Below are 22,191 nucleotides of genomic sequence, written 5' to 3'. Positions count from 1 at the left end.
GCTGTGGACAGTGCAACACTTTGTTGCTTCACAGAGGCCCATGAGAATACCCCTGATCCGAAAGTGAAAGCATAGCCCGATGTGCTTCTACTATCATCCTCACTGCCACCCCAGTCACTGTCACAGAATCCAATTAGAATAGATGACTTTCCCATCTCATATTTGATCCCATAATCAAGAGTTCCTTGTACATATCTTAGCACTCTCTTAGCTGTGCCCATATGTATCTTGCTAGGATTCTGCATAAACCTAGAAAGTAGGCTTGCTGAGAACATTAGATCCGGCCTTGTTGCAGTTAGATACAATAGACTGCCAACAATGCTTTTATAGAGACTAGCATCTGCAGGTTCACTTCCATCCTCCTTCTTGAGCTTCTCATTTGCAATTAAGGGTGTAGAAACTGGTTTGCAACCCTTCAAACCAAACTTTTCAAGCAAAGTTTCAGCATACTTCTTTTGATGAATAAAGATGCTACTTGCTTTTTGAATTACCCCAATGCCAAGAAAATGATGCAAGAGGCCTAGGTCAGTCATCTCGTACCTCTTCATCATTTCTTCCTTGAACTCTTCCATCATTGCAGCATCATTTCCAGTGTAGACAACATCATCCACATAGATTGAGACAATGAGTGTCTTGTTGTTGCTTTCTGTCTTGGTGTAGAGTGTAGCTTCACTAGGACTTTTCTGAAATCCTTTCTCAATGAAATATGAATCAATCTCACTGTACCAAGCTCTTGGAGCTTGTTTTAGGCCATAAAGAGCCTTCCTTAACTTGTACACTTTTTCTGGAAACTCTTGATTTGTGAACCCTTGAGGTTGTTCCACAAACACTTCCTCCTCTAGCACTCCATTTAGAAATGCAGATTTAACATCCAATTGATGCAGCTTCCAACCCTTCTTGGCTGCTAGTGCTATCAAGGTCCTTATGGTGTCTAACCTTGCTACTGGAGCAAAGGTTTCATTGAAGTCTACACCAGGTTTCTGTGAGTAACCTTTGGCCACTAACCTGGCCTTGTTCTTTTGCACAGAACCATCTAGATTTAGCTTCACTTTGTACACCCATTTTACACCAATCACAGGCTTCTCACTTGGTCGATTTACAAGTTCCCAAGTGTCATTCTTTTCTATCATTTCAAGCTCTTCCTTCATTGCTTTCTTCCAAGCTTTGTCTTTCTCAGCTTCTTCATACGTTTCTGGTTCTACTACACAGTAATTACATGTAGCATAAATCTTATCCAGATTTCTCAATCTTACTGGAGTTGAACTAGGAGTTGTTGTCTGTGATTGACTTGATTGTGGACTCATAGTAGCTTGTTGTGGGGTCCCTTGTATGTCACCATTATCTGTGACTTCTTCTTGAACTGAGGTCTCTATAGGCTCCCTTGTTTGCCTTTTGTTTAGGTCAATTTGTAGAGAGACACTGTCCTTTTCCTCTACCATTGTATCCCAGTTCCACATTGAGTCTTCGTCAAAGATAACATCCCTTGATAGGATTATCTTTTGAGTCAATACATTATAAACTCTGTATCCTTTCTCACTGGTACCATAGCCTACAAAAACACCCTTGTTACTTGATTTCTCCAACTTGTGCCTTAGTTGATGAGGGATGAGATTGTAGCATACTGAGCCAAACACTCTCAGATGCTTCACAGAAGGCTTCCTTCCACTGAACACTTCAAATGGAGTCTTCTTCTCCAATGCCTTAGTAGGACACCTATTCAATAGATACACTGAGGTGTTCACAGCTTCACCCCAAAATTTATAAGGCATGTTCTTCTCATGCATCATAGACTTAGCCATTTCGACTATAGTCCTATTCTTCCTTTCTGCAATCCCATTCTGTTGTGGTGAATATGCCACAGTGAGTTGCTTCTCCAACCCCACATCTTCACAGAATACATTGAACTCATGTGAGGTGTACTCACCACCCCTATCACTTCTTAGTCTTTTGATTTGGTATCCACTTTGCAATTCCACCATTGCCTTAAACTTCTTGAATATTGTGAATACCTCAGACTTGAACCTCATGAAATACACCCAACACATCCGTGAATAATCATCAATGAAGGTTAGGAAATACCTGTTTCCACTGATTGTTGTTGTTCTCATTGGTCCACACACATCTGAGTGAATCAATTCGAGTGGCTTTGTTGCCCTCCAAGCCTTTCCAGCTTCAAATGAATCTCTGTGATGCTTGCCAAACACACACCCTTCACAGATTTCATTGCATTGATCCATTTTTGGTATACCTTGCACCATTTCATCCTTTTGCAGATTTTGTAAGCTTGTCATGTTTAAATGATCAAGTCTCTTGTGCCATAGTTTCATAGAACTTGTCACACTTGCTTTCTTTGCCACTTCTTCTAAGTACTTCAGTACAAGTGGAAAGCTTCTGTTTTTCACTTCCACTTTGGTCACCAAGTTTGATAGGGATCTGTCATCATAGATCTCAACCACAGTTCCCCCAAAGAGTAGGAAATAGCCATGCTCCATCATTTGACCCACACTAAGTAGATTCTCATCCAATCCAGGCACTAGCATCACCTCCCTTATACATCTTCTTCCTTTCTTGGTGTTGATAACCAGAGTTCCTCTTCCAGTGGCTTTGACAATGTTTCCATCACCCATTTTCACTTTTCCAGTGAAGTTTGTGTCGATGTCAATAAGTAAAGACTCATGTGCAGTCATGTGGTTGCTGCAGCCACTGTCAATGTACCACACTTCATTGTTTCTCTCCATTTTTGCATTGAAAGCACAGAACACATTTGCTTCTTCTTCCACTTGATTTGCACAGTTTACTTGTTGCACATTCTTTGATCTGCAGTCCTTCATAATGTGCCCAAACCTGTTGCATTTGTGGCATCTAGGCTTGTCCTTGAACCAACACTCTCCAAGGTGGAATTTATCACAGTGCTTACATTGTTGCTTGGTTCTTGGACCTACATTGGTGTTGCTGCCTTGGTTAGGTCTTGAGTTGTGATACCCTTTTCCTTCCCATTTCTTGCTTTTGCCCTTCCACTGTGGTTTCTGATTGCTTGCACTGGCTTGACTACTAGATCCAACATTGAGTGTTTGAAAGGCTTTCTCAGGTGCAGAGTCAGCATGCCTCTCGAGCCTTTGATCAAAAGCTCTTAAGGATGCCATCACCTCTTGTACACTGAGAGTTTCAGTGTCTTTGGTTTCTTCTATGACACTCACTATTGAATCATAGGGTTTAGTCAAACTAATCAACAGTTTTTGGACAATTCTTTCATTAGGCAGTTCCTCACCATATGTTTTCATCTTGTTTACAACATCAAACAGCCTAGTGAAGTAGTCTTTTAACAGCTCATTTTCCCTCATTCTTGTATACTCAAAATCTCTTCTAAGGGACTGAAGTTTTACCTTTCTAACTTTGGTGTCTCCTCTGTATTCTTGCTGTAAAACTTCCCAAGCTCCCTTTGCAGTCTCTTCATTTGCTATCCTCGGAAAAATGGTGTCTGAGACAGCACCTTGAATGATTCCAAGTGCTCTAGCATCCTCCATCCGATTCTGCTTCAGTGTTTTGAGTTGTGTTTCTGTGAGATCCTCCTCTAGAGCATCGATATCCATCTCAGGTAGTTCATACCCATGTTGAACCATATCCCATAGATCATAGGATTTGAAAATGGTTGTCATTCTTATTCTCCAAAAATCATAATTCTCCCCATCAAAGACTGGAGCTTTTAGCTCACTGCTACTGCTGGATCCTTTCATTTCCAGAATTGTTTGTTGATTATTGTTATAGAAGACACTACGTTGGTGCTCCCAAAGATCTTATCTTGCACAGATTACGCCCCGAAAGTTGTAAGATCAATAACAAAGCTCTGAGGCCATGATAAAGTTTGTTTATTTTGTGTTTTGATTGAGTGTTTGAATCGGTTTCTTGGGTAGGATAGTAGAGAAATTGAAAAAGAAGTAACTTGGAGATTGGTTTCTGCTATGCAAATAATGCAGCAGACTTAATTGAATAAGTAGAGTGATTTTTACACAAGAGTATGGTGCATTTCCATCACCCATACTTTCTACAAAAGGTGATTGACAAGAGGCTTTAACAACCATTAAGCCTTACTACTCCAGATTACATCCTAACCCTTCATTTTGGGGTTAAATGATTTAATCTGGAGTGTACACTTGTCACTCACACACTTACACAAACATTTAAAAACAAAACTAGCCGTTGGAGACTAGAACCCTTTATTTTCTTTCTTCTTCTTCGATGCAGATGACATCCTTTTGCTCAGGAGTATCCTGCTGCCTTCGACTCCCCGACTCCAGGAGCTGGTTAGCTTCCAACAGTTAACCTATGTTGCACCGATGCTTCAAATTTGGACAAGGGTGAGTATCGGATACTTACACCCCCATGATAACTTCCGAACGTAAATGGAGTATCGTTGACTTGTTTGTGTTGTTGACTATCTGATGCTTCTTGGATACTCCAAGGATATGAGCAAGATACTCCTAGGATACCGTCAAGATACTGCTAAGATATTGATCTACGAATTTGGGGGCTTGTAGTTTCTAAATTCCATTCTTGTTGGTTTGGTAGACTCACCAGGACATTTACAGATGGATGTAGGCCCATAGGGCAAGGATAATCAATCCAAGAGGCGAGGACCAATCTCAAGAATCAAAAAGACTCAGCAGTGTTCTATTTTGTTAATGTTAAAAGATAAACATGAATGTTTCACTCTTTTTTTATTTAACGTATATAATGAAATATATTTTAGAAAATATATTATTCAATTGTCGTATCCTTGGTTTTTAGAAATTCGCAGTATCGGCATAAGTATCTACCGGATACCCCCACACATAGCCGTATACGGGCACCATAGCAGTTAATTGTAAGATTATGCAGCTCTTCTCACCGGAACAATCCAGAATATATTTCTGTTAGCTTAAAGTTCAGTGAAAACATGACCTAAATAAAAGATGATCCTGACCTAAGCACCAGTTATCATTGGCCATGAGCTAAAGGCTATACTCCATCTTGTCCATAAAAGTGTTTCCTAAATGCCAATGGAATTATAGACTTCAAACTCTAACACAAGGATTACACCCTTTAAATCATACACTTCTGGAGAAAGGACAACGTCAACTTGGGCTCTCGGCGCCTATCGAGTGGGCAACGACTTTAAACGCTTTAACATTTCACAAGCATATAAATGCTACGAGAAGCTATTATGATGAATTTTGTTCATGATTGGTACTAAAGGAACTCAAGCATAGGGACAAAAGTATGATGTCAAACTTTCCCAGATTTACGCAAGCTAAGCTCTTCCTTGGCCAAGTTGAACCTAACCAGTTTAGAACTAGCTATTTTGATTCCTTCCTATCATTCAGAAATCAGAGTGAATAAAATGAGCAAAACAAATTACAATGATGCTGGCATGCTCATCATATGGTATAGACTTGTGAGAAATGAAACGAATTATACCTCAGATCGCCTTAAAAGGGTGGCCAGGACAACAATCCACTCTTTGAACTTGACAGAGCACATATATGCCATAAGGAATTCTGCATCAAACCGGCTCTGTAGTGTTCCCATTTGGAGCTGGAAAAAGATAACCGTGTACAGTCAGTGAGACAAAACACAACTTTTGTAATCAATGGCGTAGCCAGAAATTATTTAGTGGGTGGGCTAAGCTAATATTATTCGTACGAAATCAAATTTTTAATCCTATTTTGCCTACATAAAGTTATATAATAGTAAAAACTTGAATGTAGTAATTTGAAGCAAGAATTTTATGCTATGTTTTCTCGGTTTTTTGCCTTCAAAGCTTTCAAGTGAATACAATAAGTAACCATTTGTGGTATGGAAGTTTTAATTTATTACTATTAAATATAATATTGGTTAAAGTGATGAGTTTATTTAACATCTATTAGCTCTTATTATTCTTAAAACCAGCCTTACTAATAAAAAAATTTCATTTATGAAGTGAAATATGACAATTAAAAATCATAAACTAACCAAAAAACTAATTTTTTTTAAGCTTGAAGGACCAAACTCTCCCTATGCTATAGCCTAGGGGAGCCTTGTACTTGGCTCCGCCCTTGTCTGTAATATGTGACAATGTGGCTTAAATTCTTAACAAAAAAAAAAAAAAGAAAAAAATGAACACTAGACTAAAAGGATTTTCAGATGCTGATGCCTTTTGTCTATTAATTCCAGCCCTGAAGCAAAATTCTCCAGCCGAGCACTTCCATTTTTCTCTCTTTGAAGATATTCCTGGCATAAATTGATAGAACAACTTAGAATCACTTGATTGTAAAAGCAAGAGGTTTTGGTACATTACAACCCACCCAAGCATATTATTTATCCTAATAAGTAATGATAACTGCAAGCTTATCTTACCACTAAATCAAACTGAGTGCCTTCCACAAATGCAACTAGCTTTGAGAAGTTAGCATGGCTTTCTAAGATACTCTTCACGGAAGCAACATGTGCGTTCTGCTCCTTAAATGAGGTGCTGCTCGAAAGGAATGCCTGGTTAGTCTCCATTAAAAGCTAGGTCTGAGAGATGCAAAACAGTACATAAGTGTGCACCAACCTCTTATCCAAGGACTGCTTTCTGAAATTAGTACGGAAACCGAAATAGCCCAAAATTTTGGGAGATAGTCCATCTGAATCTGTTGATGGCTGTTCATATTCCCTTCCCGATCTCAGCAAGAACCTCACCTAAGAGTCAAAGTTAGTATTATCCCCTTTACAGCTATCACCACCTGAACTAAAAGAAGTACAGGAACTTGTCCATACAGATACCAGCTCCCCAGCGAGTTCATATAACGATTCATCAAGTGTTGCCTGCATATGTTTGACAACCCTTGTAAGGAACATCTGTCATTGAAAAGAAAAGAACAAAAAAGAAACACATGGAGATACACACTCAATAGCAAGAGAAATCCTTGTAAAACAATAAGCTACTACCAGACATCTACCTGTAGTAAACGCAAAGCACAATATTGACTGACTGCAGGACCTTCAAGCTTCACAATGACCTGGGCAATTCAAACAATCGGATTATTATACATAAGCATCACAGGTTAGCCATCTTTTACTATATTTTCTCCCATACAGATTGGTTTTTCACATTTAAAGTGCTGCAGGAAGTGTAGGCACAGCCTTTGTAACCACAACACAAGTAGACAGGATTTCAAGACGTATACTTCATAAAGAACTATTCTTCAAATGTAATAACAGTGCAACATGTAAGTTTCAAGATTTTCTACTCTGGAACAGAGAGGCAAATGCAGAACTGATAAAGCACTGGTTGTTTCATTTAAACCGTATTTTCACTCACAACAAAAACTGTGCAAGACTCGTAATTATACTGAGGAAAGTTCTAACTAATCTTTCTAAGGAAAAAACTTTATGTCAAAAGTGAAAGGAAAAGACAAGAAACTGAAGCAGAATAATAATCTATTCAACATCTTACAAGTATATAACAGGGCCAACCTTAAAGCTGAAGTTCAAGCTCTTTTCTTAACAATCAAAGCACTAGAGAGTGAGACAGGGAGCTCTTCAGAAGCTTTCTTCCAACACGATCACACAAATCTCCTTTCTCGATTCAATTCGTTCAGAGGAATTTTTATTGGAATCTGTGTTTCTTAATTCTAGAACTTTGATTAATTTATCTTGTGAGACGCATGTTGGCATTCCAGCCGTCCTTCTCCTTTCAGGGCCTATCCGAAAGAGAATCCAGTACTTCTTGGTCGGGCCAACCTCATGATGACCAAGAAGTACTGGATTCTCTTTCGGATAGGCCCTGAAAGGAGAAGGACGGCTGGAATGCCAACAGGCGTCTCACAAGATAAATTAATCAAAGTTCTAGAATTAAGACACACAGATTCCAATAAAAATTCCTCTGAACGAATTGAATCGAGAAAGGAGATTTGTGTGATCGTGTTGGACGAAAGCTTCTGAAGAGCTCCCTGTCTCACTCTCTAGTGCTTTGAAGCAGAAGTTATAGATAATGATTCCCCTTAATTAGTTAATCTGAAAGCAGAACTGATGATCAATGCAGCTATGATTTTGTTTTCCCTAATTAGGCATTCCTGGATATTTTTGCATCCAAAACATAACAGATACTAATTTATTTCTCTCATTAGACATACCCGGATATATCTGCATCAAACACAGTAAAGAGAAGCCACTCTAGACAATGAGAAAAATGAGGCTTTTCTGCTGATAACTGGGCCAACCTTAAACCTTCCTCGCTTTTGTAGACAGAAACAAAACAACCAGGAAGAATATTTCAAAACCAAGCACAGGACTATATGCATCACACTGAAGCTTGTCAAAAGAATATTTCATTGGTACTGATCATGTAACAAACACACAACTCCAATTCTCCTATGGCCTTTAAACTTGATATAACTACAAGTCTCTAGGCACTGACCATGTACGGATCATGTAGATTTCATAAAGTCTACCCAATTGCCTACTTTGTTAACACACGATCAGTACTGCAAAGCAAGCATAGATCACACACCCATTACCACCTATTTGCAGATTATGATTTGCAGATGCATATATTACACAATAAAACAAATCAGATTCAAGCCACCTTTTACTACACAAGAAAATCATGGCAAAGACCATGTAGATTTCATAAAGTCTACCCAATTGCCTACTTTGTTAACACATGATCAGTACTGCAAAGCAAGCATAGATCGCACACCCTTTACAACCTATTTGCAGATGCATATATTACAATCAAACAAATCAGATTCAAGCCACCTTTTACTACACAAGAAAATCATGGCAAAGGCTGGTAGCCCGTGAGTCCAGAACTCAAGGTAACCTCTGTAAGATGAGATCCAATATGAAAAGCACCTTCCACTTGAAATCAAAGAAATAAAAAACAATTAGTACCTGAATAAGGTGCCTCAGAAGGCAATGCAGTATAGTTTGAGCTTGAGGAGTTGGCTCAAAACATGGAAATTCTGTGCTGGCAGAAAATGACATTCTCTGGGAAACGCCAACAACAACACCAGCATTTGGAAGAAGTCCCAGAGGGTATACCTCACAATCAAATTCAAGTTCCGGATCCAACTACAAAACTATGCTGAGTCATTTAACCAATCAGAGTAAAAAGACAGGCCAAAATATATCAAGTTCCACTAAGCTTCAAAGGAAGACAAGTTAACAAATGTAAAAGTCTTCAAAGCAAGGCCAAACAAACAGACTTTGAAACGGCGTGTAAAGACACCATATACAGAACCTCCCAGAAAAAGAATATAAGCATACAACTTTAATGAAACATAATAATTTACACCATCTGCTCAATGAGAAACACACTGTTTCTTGAATGCATACATACCTGTAAGAAATCCTCCTGCTTAAAAGGGTCAACCCCAAGAGATGGATACCAAACCTGTAAAAATACACTTCCAACCAGAATAAATATCATAGTACAAACTACTGCTTAGAGCACAAAATGGTAAAGCTATACACAATATCATATCAAAGTCGTACTATTAAACCTCAACAGTCCATTACCTGCATTCCTCGGTGGCCATAATCTAACCATGAAACTTCCTCAATAAGATTTGTTTTCTCCTCTGATTGACCACATGTAACCCAAAATAATTCAATAGAATCAGTAAGCTCCCTCTCACGTCCATCATCCAAATCAAGAAGTGAAAGCTCCCCATTAACTCTCTGTATCAAACACGTAGAAAAACCTGCATTCATTCAGAGGCATGTGTCTGCTGATAGATCTCTACAGACTACATTTTGGAGAGCACATACCTCGCAGGCTCCTTTGATAAAGGATCTGAATTAGAAATGTGATTGTTTGAAATACCCTCTCTTGGAAGCTGATCAGGTACAAAACTCATTGCTGCAGGATGGCTCTTTGCAGTCATAATTGAGAGTTCTCGTACTGTAGAAAGCTGTTTGTCATTTTATCATGTAAAACGTATGAAGAATAATTTTCACTGAATTATTCTCATTTAGTGTGCAAATGAAATCACAAGTGCTCAACTGTCTGTAAAAAGTACCATATTCTATAAAATTAGAATCATTACAAAAAAAGCTAGCAAACATTCCATTACCTGTAAATTTGGAGTAGTGAAAGGTGTCAATTCACCAAATAACTTGACATGGAATATGTGTACATCAAATGGGCGATATGTGACAAGTATATACTCTTGATAGAAATCCATCACCATTGGTTTAGCCAGCAATGGTTTTCGACAAAGTAGCGAGCTCTGATCAAGATGATATCTTGGATAGAAAAGCAATTCGTACCTGCAATTTTACATCAGTTTGACCATTATAAATATCCAACATTACATAATAAAACAACTAAAAAATTCAACTGTACCAATAGAAAGGATAGAATGCAGACTTAAAATTCTAGACATAAACTGGACTAAAAGTATGAATGGCATAATAATGTAGGTGCCTAGGCATTTAACCACCAAATCAAACTATGACATTGCTGAAGACAAAAACTATCGGAGGGTATACTAATATGGGTAGGAATCTCACGTGTTAGAAGAATCAATGTAGTTGCAGACAACAACAATCTTCCCCATCCATAACGAACCTTTGCACCAAAACTTTTGTTCCCGAGTAATGTCTCCAAACACTCACCACTTCTTCCATCGTATATCATATATGATTAACCCATGGAGACCAGCAACTGCCAAGTACATTCCATCCTTGCTAGCAGCTACATGTTGAACTGGCCAATTTTGGGAGATATAAGAAACCTGAACCAAAATTTAAAAGAGAAGAAAAAGAAAATCAGATGAGAATAACATATCAAGTATGTGATGTAAAGACATAACTGGAAGGTTAAGATGTAGCATTTTAAGTTCATCAGTATCTGCAGACTGCACAACAAGCAATCGATCATCACCATATATCACTTGACGAACATATGTCATTCCTGAGACTCCTCTGTTAAGGCAACATTTTCCAAAGGAAAATGCAAGAACCCTCTCCAAAGATCGTTCTTCAATAGCATAAAGCCTATATCCATATTCATCCCACTGCATCAGTGAGGTGCCAGTCATCAAAGGTTCATATTTACATTCGTGGATTGGCTTAACCATTGGAGAAGATACTGAACTTAAACCTATTTGACGGATTGTTGACATCAAACGACAACCAGAGACAGACCAAACTGTAAGTCCTCTTAACTTCCACCCAACTACAAAAGCAGAATTATCAGGTGTCCATGCAATGCAACTGACAGGTCCAGTGTCTTCCATTGAGTATCGGAAAATAAGAATGCCGGGTCATAATCATACATTTTTAGATCTGAAATTTACAACATAATTCAAGTTTTGAACTGTTTGGTGCAGCCAGAATAATTGAAAATTTGAAATTATCTGGCCCCGATAAGTTGAAACTCAAATCTACCAAAATACAGTTTACTCAGATCCCACACTTAACCCCAGTCATAAAGAGAGACGGATCGAATCAGTGATGCAGATTCTGCAAGGTCATATAACTTCACAAGCCCTCTTTTGGTACCAACAGCAAGGATTTGGTGCTCTGAAGCTACTGAAGCACATACAGCATCACCAACCGCCAACCTTTTCTCAGCTTTAATAGATTCAACATGTTTTAAACCTTTCTTACTTATAGAACATGACACTAATTGTCCATCAGAATACAACACAAACAGCAACCTCAATGGAAAGCAAAGCTCTAGCTGGATAATAGCAGACTTCCAGGAGATGCAAATTGTTCCTAGAACGCCTTTAGAAGCAACACCATTATCTAAAGAATGTGGTGACGGGATAACTTCACTGCCATTACGTGGAAATGGATCAAGTTCGAAAGTCCCATAGAACTGTATATGAAAGGAAAATCTCACTCAACACCTTGGTCAAAAAGAGGATAATATATCAGCTCCCTACAGAAAGACATTAGATGGACTACAGTAAGAACAGCTAATGCATATCAATATTTTCTTTTACCTCTCCTTTCCAGGAGATACTATATAGTCCTCCATTATAAAGTCCAACTAGTATATGTTTGCTATCGCTTACAATATTGCTCCTGAAAAAGAAGAGCCACATTAGAAGAAAAACAGTTATAGTTCCAACAGTAAGAATATCTTGCAAGATTGCTTAATTTGAAAAATAAATAAATAAATGGATTCATGTGCTGTCCTAGGAACATTACATACCCAAAAATAAATGCAAAATTAAATGCAACTCTGAGAAATAAAGTCAGAACGAATATGAAACTCATGAACTGAAAATAATAAAGGGTTTTTATCACAAATAGTCCCTGACATTGATCAAACACATCATTTTGGTCCCTGACATTGAAAATCAATAGAAATGGTCACTGACATTGATCAAACACATCACAAATGGTCCTTCCGTTAAAAACTTTTTGGGCAATTTTCAAAGCTTCGTAACTCAATCGTTTCTTAACCAAATTCGACCCATGATATATCAAAATGAAGATAGGAAAGTGTAGAACAAGATTATACCTATTTGGAAGCCCAATGGTTGCCGGAGATTGCCGGAAAATAGCCTCAAATGTGACTGGTCCGCGAAAAAACTGGAAAACTTGCCTGAAATGGGGTAAACTTTAAACATTCATAACTTCTTCAATACTCAACGAAATTGAGTGATTCAAAAATGAAAATCATATTTCTCAACGAGAAAAAGAGAATGGTATCTTTATTGACAGCTAATTTACTGTGGTTTGACCGGAAAATGGCTCGAACTTGGATAACCATTTTCGAGTTAGCCAATTTCGAGTCGTTTTGCGCCCAAAATATGACGATTTAGCCATCAATAAAGCTACCATTCTCTTATTCTCATCGAGAAGTATGATTTTCGTTTTTGAATCACTCGATTTCGTTGATTATTGAAGAAGTTATGAATGTTTAAAGTTTACCCCATTTCAGGCGAGTTTTCCAGTTTTTTCGCGGACCAGTCACATTTGAGGCTATTTTCCGGCAATCTCCGGCAACCATTGGGCTTCCAAATAGGTATAATCTTGTTCTACACTTTCCTATCTTCATTTTGATATATCATGGGTCGAATTTGGTTAAGAAACGATTGAGTTACGAAGCTTTGAAAATTGCCCAAAAAGTTTTTAATGGAAGGACCATTTGTGATGTGTTTGATCAATGTCAGAGACCATTTCTATTGATTTTCAATGTCAGGGACCAAAATGATGTGTTTAATCAATGTCAGGGACTATTTGTGATAAAAACCCATAAATTTATTTACAATACAAGTTCAGCATGTTTGAACATGTGCCCATTAGCACAAAATCTTGTTTATTATTCATACTTTTGTTTGGGGGAGTACAGAGTGAAAGGTTATAACCGTATTCAAGCATATAGAACCTGCCTGAGGGTATTTTCATGCAGTTAGTTAAAATGTCTATGAAATATCCGACTCATTTCATTTGATCAAACACCTAAATCTTTTAAAATTTGGTGAATAAACTATATGGACTCAAAATTTTATATGTTATCCAAAGGCAACGACACTTCCATATTAAAACTCCAGTTTTCTAAACATATTCAGGAGAATAATTACACTACCAAGTCATTTTCTGCAAATGGCACCTGCTCACTGAGAAGAATAGATATAGAAGCAAGAAACAAACCAGAGGGTTGCTTCCCTCCTAGTTGTACTTTTTTCTACAGTCGATTTGTTTCCTAAACTTTTATTTAATTAATGCTTTCATTAGTGTTATATTTAACAGCATTTATCTATTTTTTTTTTGTTAAAAAAAATTATCATATCAGTCATTATTTATTTTAAAAAAAAAAGAATGATTGAATTTCATTAAAAGAAATTTATTTTAACCTATATAATCTTTTTTTACACTAAACTTACACTCTACACTTGTATTATTTTTAATTAAAAAACTAATATCTCTTCAAACCCAAATTTACTATCTAAATTGCCCTAAAAATCTAATTCAAAATGTAAATTTATCTTTACATCCATTTAGAAAATAAATCGAAAATTGAATAACTTAGTGAAGTTTCTACTTGTTTATGGGAGTGAAGCTTTCTAGAGTTCGACTTATGCGGATCATTTGAATAATTTGGTGAAGTTTTTACTTGTTTATAGATCTTCCATATTATTGGGGTTCACATAACTTGAACAATGTGGCCCATATTAGCATCCTATACTACACTAGGAGAAACGCTAGGGGCTTCGAATATAATGGGCATCAGATAACACCTTGGATTATTATTTTGTTGACTCTTTGTAGCTTCTCTCACTATGCACCCCCAATTGAGAGCAACTAGGTTGTTTTACGAAAAATCAAAAGGTAAATGCAAATATTTATACACAATTGAAGTTAACATTTTTTTTTAAGTGAAACATACATATGCATATTCCCAAACAAACACTAACCAATATCAAGAAATTATGCAGTCCAAAAATTGTTGTAGCACCTTCAATACAAGGTTGAAGGAACTCTCCAGTTTTAAAAGTCTCATCGCGTCGAATTATTGTGTTGATGGCATCATGGGTTTGATCCCAAAGGGTTTTAAGGTCTATGTATTCTGCCTATAAAACAACATAAATTGCAACGTGCAACACTTTAAAGAACCAAATAAGTAAATATCCAGCATTATACACCACAACTCTATTCTTCTACTCAGAAAATGCATAAAGTGGAAAGAAAAAATAAAACTTTTAATCCCAATGGGTTTATTGTTAAATTTTACTTTTATGGTTTATTTCATCTTATATTTGTTGGTATTTATGCAATACAATTTAAAGTTTACGTTTGGTGTAAAAATGTTATATGGGTTCAAATAAAATTTTCTTTTCACTAACCAAATCAAAGTACATCAGTAGCCGATATAAATACCAAACAAACTCAAAGACACAAAGGTTGTAACTATTGTAATCTTCAAAGAACATATTTGTGCATGAAATCATGGGGGTTCCTCGATTCAATATCAAGAATTGCCAGCATGAAATCATAGGGTTCCTCAATTCAATATCAAGAATTGCCAACATAAGAAACATAGCGAGTTTGTGGGAAAGTAACACCATTGGCTTGACAACAAACATGGTTAAAGTTAACTTTAGACCTTCGACGTTAGAATTTTGACATCCTCAACTAATAAGGTTCCTTATTGATAGCATGGTTGTGAGTGATCGCAATTATCAAAGTTTATTATTTTAAGTATAGCGGTAAATAAAATAGTGAGTCATTAGAGTAGCCTTCTACATTTAAAGTGAATAGCATCATAAAGATATCAGTATTCACTAGGGTAATAGAATTATAGTAATAATAAATTGATAATATTGGGGAGACCATATTATATGGACATACCGCTAAAAGAGTCAATGCAAGAAGTCATTTATCTTTCAATGACAACTTTGTCACACAAGTATTATAATTAGAACTAATTATTTTTTAGTAATGCTAGAGAGACCAACTTATTTGAATTATCTTTCTAATTAATCAATATTTTAGTTGAAATTTGTTATTGACACCCGCATATGTATGTACTAAAAAATAGTTGCTAGTACATTGTGAGGCTAAAGCCCACCCCTTTCCTTAGGGGCATCTGTTGCATCGGATTATCTCGAACTGAAGTTGCTTCGATTAAGCTAGACTAGCTTTAGACTAGACTAAGCTAGTCTGACTGAAACATTTGATGCAGTGTCAGACTAAGAAAGAGTATAATGAAAATCAGTGAAATATCGACCGTATTTGTACAATCACAACAAAGTAATTCCATACAACATTGTTTATACCATACTTAGGGCCTCCGTATTTAGATCTCGTACAAATACTCAGGAGACTTAAATGTAATTATGTAATAAAGGAAGGGACAAATGTGTAATAAGTGACGAGCCCTTATTCTATAAAAGGACTCCTCACCCTCACAATTAGAGGAGGCAAATTCCTAGGCCCTCTCATCCTCAGAAACTCTCTCTCACAATCCTCTCAGAAATACAATAATCAATGTGAACGTAGCCCAAACATTGGGGTGAACCACGATACATCTTGTGTTATTTACTTTCTTGCAGATTCACGGTCGAATTTATGTTGTTCCAAGACCTCTGGTTTTGTGCATCAACATTTGGCGCCATCTGTGGGAATCGACACGAAAAACTATGTCGGTTATCTTTCATTTTTTCACCTCCACCGTGAATCTGCAAAATCACAAAAACCTAGAAACAGAAAAAGATCCAAATCTCAAACACTCCTCAGATCTCTCTCCAGTCCCTCATCTCTCTCCTATTCTTGGGCATCCACACTGATAGAGACATCTCTCTCTCTCTCTCTCAGTCTCTGCTTATAAAAAAATATAAAAAAAGTCCTAAAGATCTCTCTCTCAGTCTCTGCTCATCAAATCAACTAGCTCTCCATCACCGCTCCTTCTTCACCATCTTCTGTTGTTGATAATGGGCCTGGAGAAGACCCAAGGGCTATGGCTGTTGAGCTGGATATCAGCGCCGATGGCCCAACTATCGAGAAACCTTCCTTCCTAATAATGAGTCACGACTGAGTCACGAGTGACACGAGTTGCGACTACCTTAACGACCCCCCGAAAGAGTTGAGAGGAATATCCATTTCACATAGATCACAGAAAGCTCTCCACCCTCAGCCTCTCCTGGGCCTCGCCGACGATGCCCCGCCTCCGCTCTCCTTCAACCCTGACAATGTCATCTTCTCCTACGACAACTCCGCCACCCTCGCCGCCAAGTTTCGCAGCTAGCAGTTCAGCGCTGGTTCCGGTGCTAACGAGTCCACCCCCGCATCAGCCGCAGCTGCTGCCGTCATGATGCTCCAGCACCAGCTCATGATGTCCTAATCAAGCACTCTCTCTTGACTGGGAAAAGGCCTGTAGCTGATAAAATTCAAATATTTTGGTTTTCTGCTTTTCATTATTTTGAGCATAAAGTGGTGCAGGTCATAAAAGTAGAAGGTCATAAAGCTGATGATGTTATAGCTACACTTGGTGGGCAAGTTCTTCAAACAAGATATCGGGTGGTGATTGCCTCACCTGATAAAGATTTTAAGCAATTGCTTTCGGAAGATGTCCAACTTGTTGTGTCCCTGGATGAGTTAGAACGCTAGTCGTTTTACACTCTTAAGCACTACATAGCTCAGTATAACTGTGATCCATGCTGTGATTTGAGCCTTAGGTGCATTGTGGGTGATCACGCTGATGGTGTTCCTGGAATCCAACATCTAGCTCTTGGATTTGGTCAGAAAACTGCCCTAAAGCTCTTGAAAAAGCACGGTTCATTGGAAAACCTACTAAACACAGCTGCAGTCAGAACTGTGGGCAGACAGTATGCCCAAGATGCTCTAACAAAACATGTTGATTACCTAAGGAGGAACTACAAGATTCTTTCCCTTATGAGGGATGTCGATGTTCAGCTTAGAGAATAGTGGTTGCTTACCAGAGATACAAGCAACGATTCTGCAACTCTGTCTAACTTCTATAAATTCTTGGAAGAAACCTGGAATTTTTGTCATTAAAAAGCATCTGTTTCAAATGGCTAAGCTGATAGAATGCGAATCAACGGATTCCACCAACTCAGATCGAGAACAGGCCACTCCAAATCGCAGTTGCTCAAACAGTTGCTCAAACAGTTGCTCAAACATGTTGTAAACTTGCAAAGCAGAAAGCTAAAGTAGAGAAGAGAATAAAATCTGAGAGATTGGGATTTGATTGGGTAGGACCTCAAGTGGGTAAACTACAAAGAAGGTATTAATGATTAAGTAGGTGCACATGTATGACAGCAGCGCAAAGACAAAGAGACATAGAGAGTGCGGTGGAAAAGCAAAAGCAAAGCAAAAAAAACAAAAGCAAAAGAAGACAAAAGTAGAAAACATAATTGCGGTGGTGATGGCATTATGGGAATGACCCATTAAGCAAAGGGTTCGGATTTATTTTTGAATGATGTAATTTATTTTTCTTATCTTTCGGAGACATCTGTATAAACCCCATCAGAGGGTAAAAATAAAAAATAAAAAAAAATACGGCAAAGCCCAAAATAAATGGGCTGGAATGTTGTGTGGAGGGCAAAGGCCCATAAGCCCAAAATAACACCAACCAGGTGAACCAAAGTGCATCCAGTACCACAAAAAATATTCGGTACCCTACCGCTAGTATCACCAACCAGGTGATCAAAAGTACGCCCAGTACTTCAAAATTATACATGAACATCACTCATATCAATCATACATAAACATTCATGAGCATTACTCATATCAATCATACATAAACATTCATGAGCATCACTCATGTCAACATTCATGAGCATCACTCATGTCAACATCCATGAGCATCACTCATGTCAATCAACATAAACATTCATGAGCATTACTCATGTCAATCAGCTTCAAAAGCTTCATTTACAGAGCTTTAGCTTCAAAAGCTTCATTTACAGAACTCTAGCTTCAAAGCTTCAAAAGCTTCATTTACAGAGCTTCAGCTTCAAAAGCTTCATTTACAAAAGCTCTAGCTTCAAAAGCTTCATTTACAGAGCTCTAACTTCAAAAGCTTCATTTACAAGAAGCTAGAAAAAGCTCTAGCTTCAAAAGCTTTATTTACAGAGCTCTAGCTTCAAAAGCTTCATTTACAAAAAGCTCTAGCTTCAAAAGCTTCATTTACAGAGCTCCAGCTTCAAAGCTTCACTTGCAAAACTTCACCTACAAAGCTTCAGTGCATGGTATACAAATACCACCTCCGAACAACCGCCACTTCGGCCCATACATGGATTCAATTTGAAGTCTCCAGCCAACAGACTCTATTGACCGAAGACTTGGGAATATGTACCATATATGAGGCCTCAACTGGGCCTCATGAAAAATACTTAGGGGACTTAGCCCATTATTTATGTATTAAGGAGCGAGCCCTTATTCTATAAAAATGACTCCCTCACCATCATTAGAGAGCATCAACTTTAGCCCATCATTCATGTATTGAGGAGCAAGCCCTTATTTTATAAAAGGGATTCCTTCACCTTTAATGCCACAAGCTGAGCCAACTAAGGCAACATAAGCCACAAGCCAAGCAGCTTCACAGCATGTGCTACTTCTAGTTAAGCATCATTTCAGATTGAGCACTGCCTCATATCGAGCATCAGTTCAAGACAACATCTAGTTACTTCGGCCCACACATGGACTGAATTTCAAGTCTCCAGCCAAAAGACTCTCTTGATTGAAGACTTGGGGGACTACTGTTTATACCATACTTAGGGCCTCCATATTTAAATCTCGTACAAATACTCAGGAGACTTAAATGTAATTATGTAATAAAGGAAGGGGCAAATGTGTAATAAGTGAGGAGCCCTTATTCTATAAAATGACTCGTCACCCTCACAATTGGGGGATGCCAATTCCTAGGCTCTCTCATCCTCAGAAACTCTCTCTCAAAATCCTCTCAGAAATACAATAATCAATGTGGACGTAGCCCAAACATTGGGGTGAACCACGATACATCTTGTGTTATTTACTTTCTTGCAAATTCACGGTCGGATTTACGTTGTTCCAAGACCCCCGGTTTTGTGCATCAACAAACATCATAAACTAACTCACAATCAAATTCTAAATTGAAAATTACCCAGGAAAATAACTATGCACAAAATACCAACAAAAACCTAAATCAGGTTTTACTGAGATGCAGATTAACCATACTTGGTGCTTGGTGAGACGCCTCTTGATGGACCTGGTTTTCTTAGGACGCAAATCAAGGAGAATGAGCTTCTTGTTCCTATAGACTTCTCTAAAAGCCGCCCAAATCACAAACACAAACCAACAAAATTGAACAAATCAATTCATCAATCAATAACATTAGAGAGAGCTGCCCACAATGCTGAGTTCGTGTACCTTAATCATCGCAATTACGTATAAAATTAAAAAAAATTAAATAAATAATTGGACCAACCCAGATTCAAGTTTAGAAGAATTAAATAAGGAAGATGATAATTTAGCAAATGGTAATGCAGAAGAAGTAAACAATGCAGGTTGCCAATGCAAACAACTCTGATGAAGCAGTGCGAGGTTCTTAACAGTCTGGTGATATTTGAGAGACCTAGCTAAGAACTTTTAACAATTGAGAGAGTCGGGTTTACTCCCACTAAACTTAATCCTTGTACCCAACAAACATGGGACAACACCACTAACTAGTCTCCAATGAGAGTTAATGAACCCAAACAAACACACCCTTAGTGTAGTTAACCATGAAACTCGTAGAACACTATAAAAAATTATGAAACACTTGAAAGAATTTTTTTATTTATTTATTTTCACCATTAGATTTAAATTCAGACCGTTAAATCTTCTTCTTTTTTTAACCGTTGGATTTGATCACATTAGATCTTAGCCTTTTGATTCAATAAATATATAAATATAAAACTAAACAAAAATACACATATATAGTGGGCCAATCCACTAACCCAGGGAAAATCCTGGCATAAATTGGCCACATAAATGAGTTTTTGGTTAACTCATATTTGCCCCAAAGGTTGGGGCAAATTGAGATGTGTTTAGAATCTAAATTTTGAGTTTTACTTCAAGAGTTAAAGTAGGTCTTAAAGAGTCATTCTTATTAAAAAAATTAAAAATTAATATTAATACTTATGCTTAACTATAGTTTTAAATTATAAGCTCACAACTTCTTCCACAATACTTGTTAATCTGACTTCTAAGTGTTTTTAATAATAAAACAAAAAACCAAGTTGTTACGGTCAAGTGGCTTCATTGCCTCTAATGGGGCTCCACACTGAGTTTTTGTATTTGATTATCCTTATTTTAAAGCCTTATGTATGAAAAATAAAATGTATAATTAATGTTTCTCACCATTATGGAAATGATGTTTGAGACATATTAAGAGCTAAAACTATTCTCTCGTTAGACAACTTTATATGTTATGTTGTATACGATGAGTATGAGTGGCAATAAGAGTCATTTTAACCCACAAATGATGAGGTAAGCTAGTAGTGTGGAGTAGGAAACGCATAAGAGTGGCGATGTGTCGCTATTTCCTTTCGGCAAGCCCATTTTGTTGGGGTGAGTGTGGGCAAGAATGACGTTGTTTAAGTCTCATTGCGCCGAATTATTGTGTTAATGGCATCATTAGTTTGATCCCAAAGGGTTTTAAGGTCAATGTATTATGCCTATAAAACAACACAATTGCAAAGCACAACACTTTAAAGAACCAAATAAGTAAAAATCCAGCATTATACACCACAACTATGTTCTCCTATTGAGAAAATGCAGAAAGTAGAAAGAAAAAATAAAACTTGTAATCCCACATGGTTTATTGATATTTTTTTTTATTGTTAATTTCATCTTGTATTTAATTGTAATTATGCAATAGGGTAAAAAAGGCAATTCACATTTAAAGTTTAAGTTAAGTGTAGAAAGAGATTATATGAATTCAAATAAAATTTTCCTTTCCTTAACTAAAGAAAAGTACATCGGTAGCAAGCTAACAGCCAACAGAAATACCAAACAAACTCAAAGACACAAAGGTTGTAACTATTGCAATATTCAAACAACATATTTGTGCATAAATCATGGAGTTCCTCGATTCAATATCAAGAATTGCCAACACGAAGAGTGTAGCGAGTTAGGGGGCAGGTAACTTCATTGACTTGGCGACAAACATGGTTAAAGTTAACTTTAGTGACCTTTGACGTTAGAACTTTGACATCCTCAACTATCATGGTTTATTATTGATAGTATGGTTGTGAGCAAGGTCTAAAATATCGATGATATCGGAAATATCGGTAGTCTAAAAACATGAAAATTTCGATGGAAATATCGGGATATTATCGATATCGATAAAATTGAATAAAAACCACGGAAATTGTAAGAAGAACTTGGAAATTTTTATTGAAACTTTGCATGATGTTTATTTAGTCAATTATCTATTAGTTTATCATAAACAATTGGAAGGAAATGCATTGCATGATGGATTTAACTGATTTAAGTTGATTATATAGCGAGCTGGCAAACATTGTGAGTGTAGAAAATATGTAGTAATTAATGAAAGAAGTTTAAACACACCATAATCATTTATATATAATGAATTAGTACAATATTTTACATTTTATACATTGCATGGTAAGATACATGAGTGACTTAGTACCACATAGAGTTTCTATGAGGTTCAAAATTTTCACTATCTTCATCATCTCTATGCGTAGAGTAAGTGTATTGTGAAGAGTAGTTATTAAA

At 37.1% G+C, this 22,191-nt stretch overlaps 2 pseudogenes; one reads left to right on the top strand and one right to left on the bottom strand.

Moving 5' to 3' along the window:
• Positions 1-6,100: 6,100 nt before the first annotated feature.
• On the bottom strand, positions 6,101-11,245 carry LOC103409552 (uncharacterized; annotated as a pseudogene).
• A 3,668-nt stretch (positions 11,246-14,913) lies between these two features.
• Positions 14,914-17,481, top strand: LOC114826124 (uncharacterized; annotated as a pseudogene).
• The last annotated feature ends 4,710 nt before the right edge of the window (positions 17,482-22,191 follow it).

The sequence above is a fragment of the Malus domestica genome, chromosome 01 (genome assembly GCF_042453785.1).
Source record: "Malus domestica chromosome 01, GDT2T_hap1".
Taxonomy (NCBI): domain Eukaryota; kingdom Viridiplantae; phylum Streptophyta; class Magnoliopsida; order Rosales; family Rosaceae; genus Malus; species Malus domestica.
This window is presented reverse-complemented; position numbering and strand designations above follow the sequence as displayed.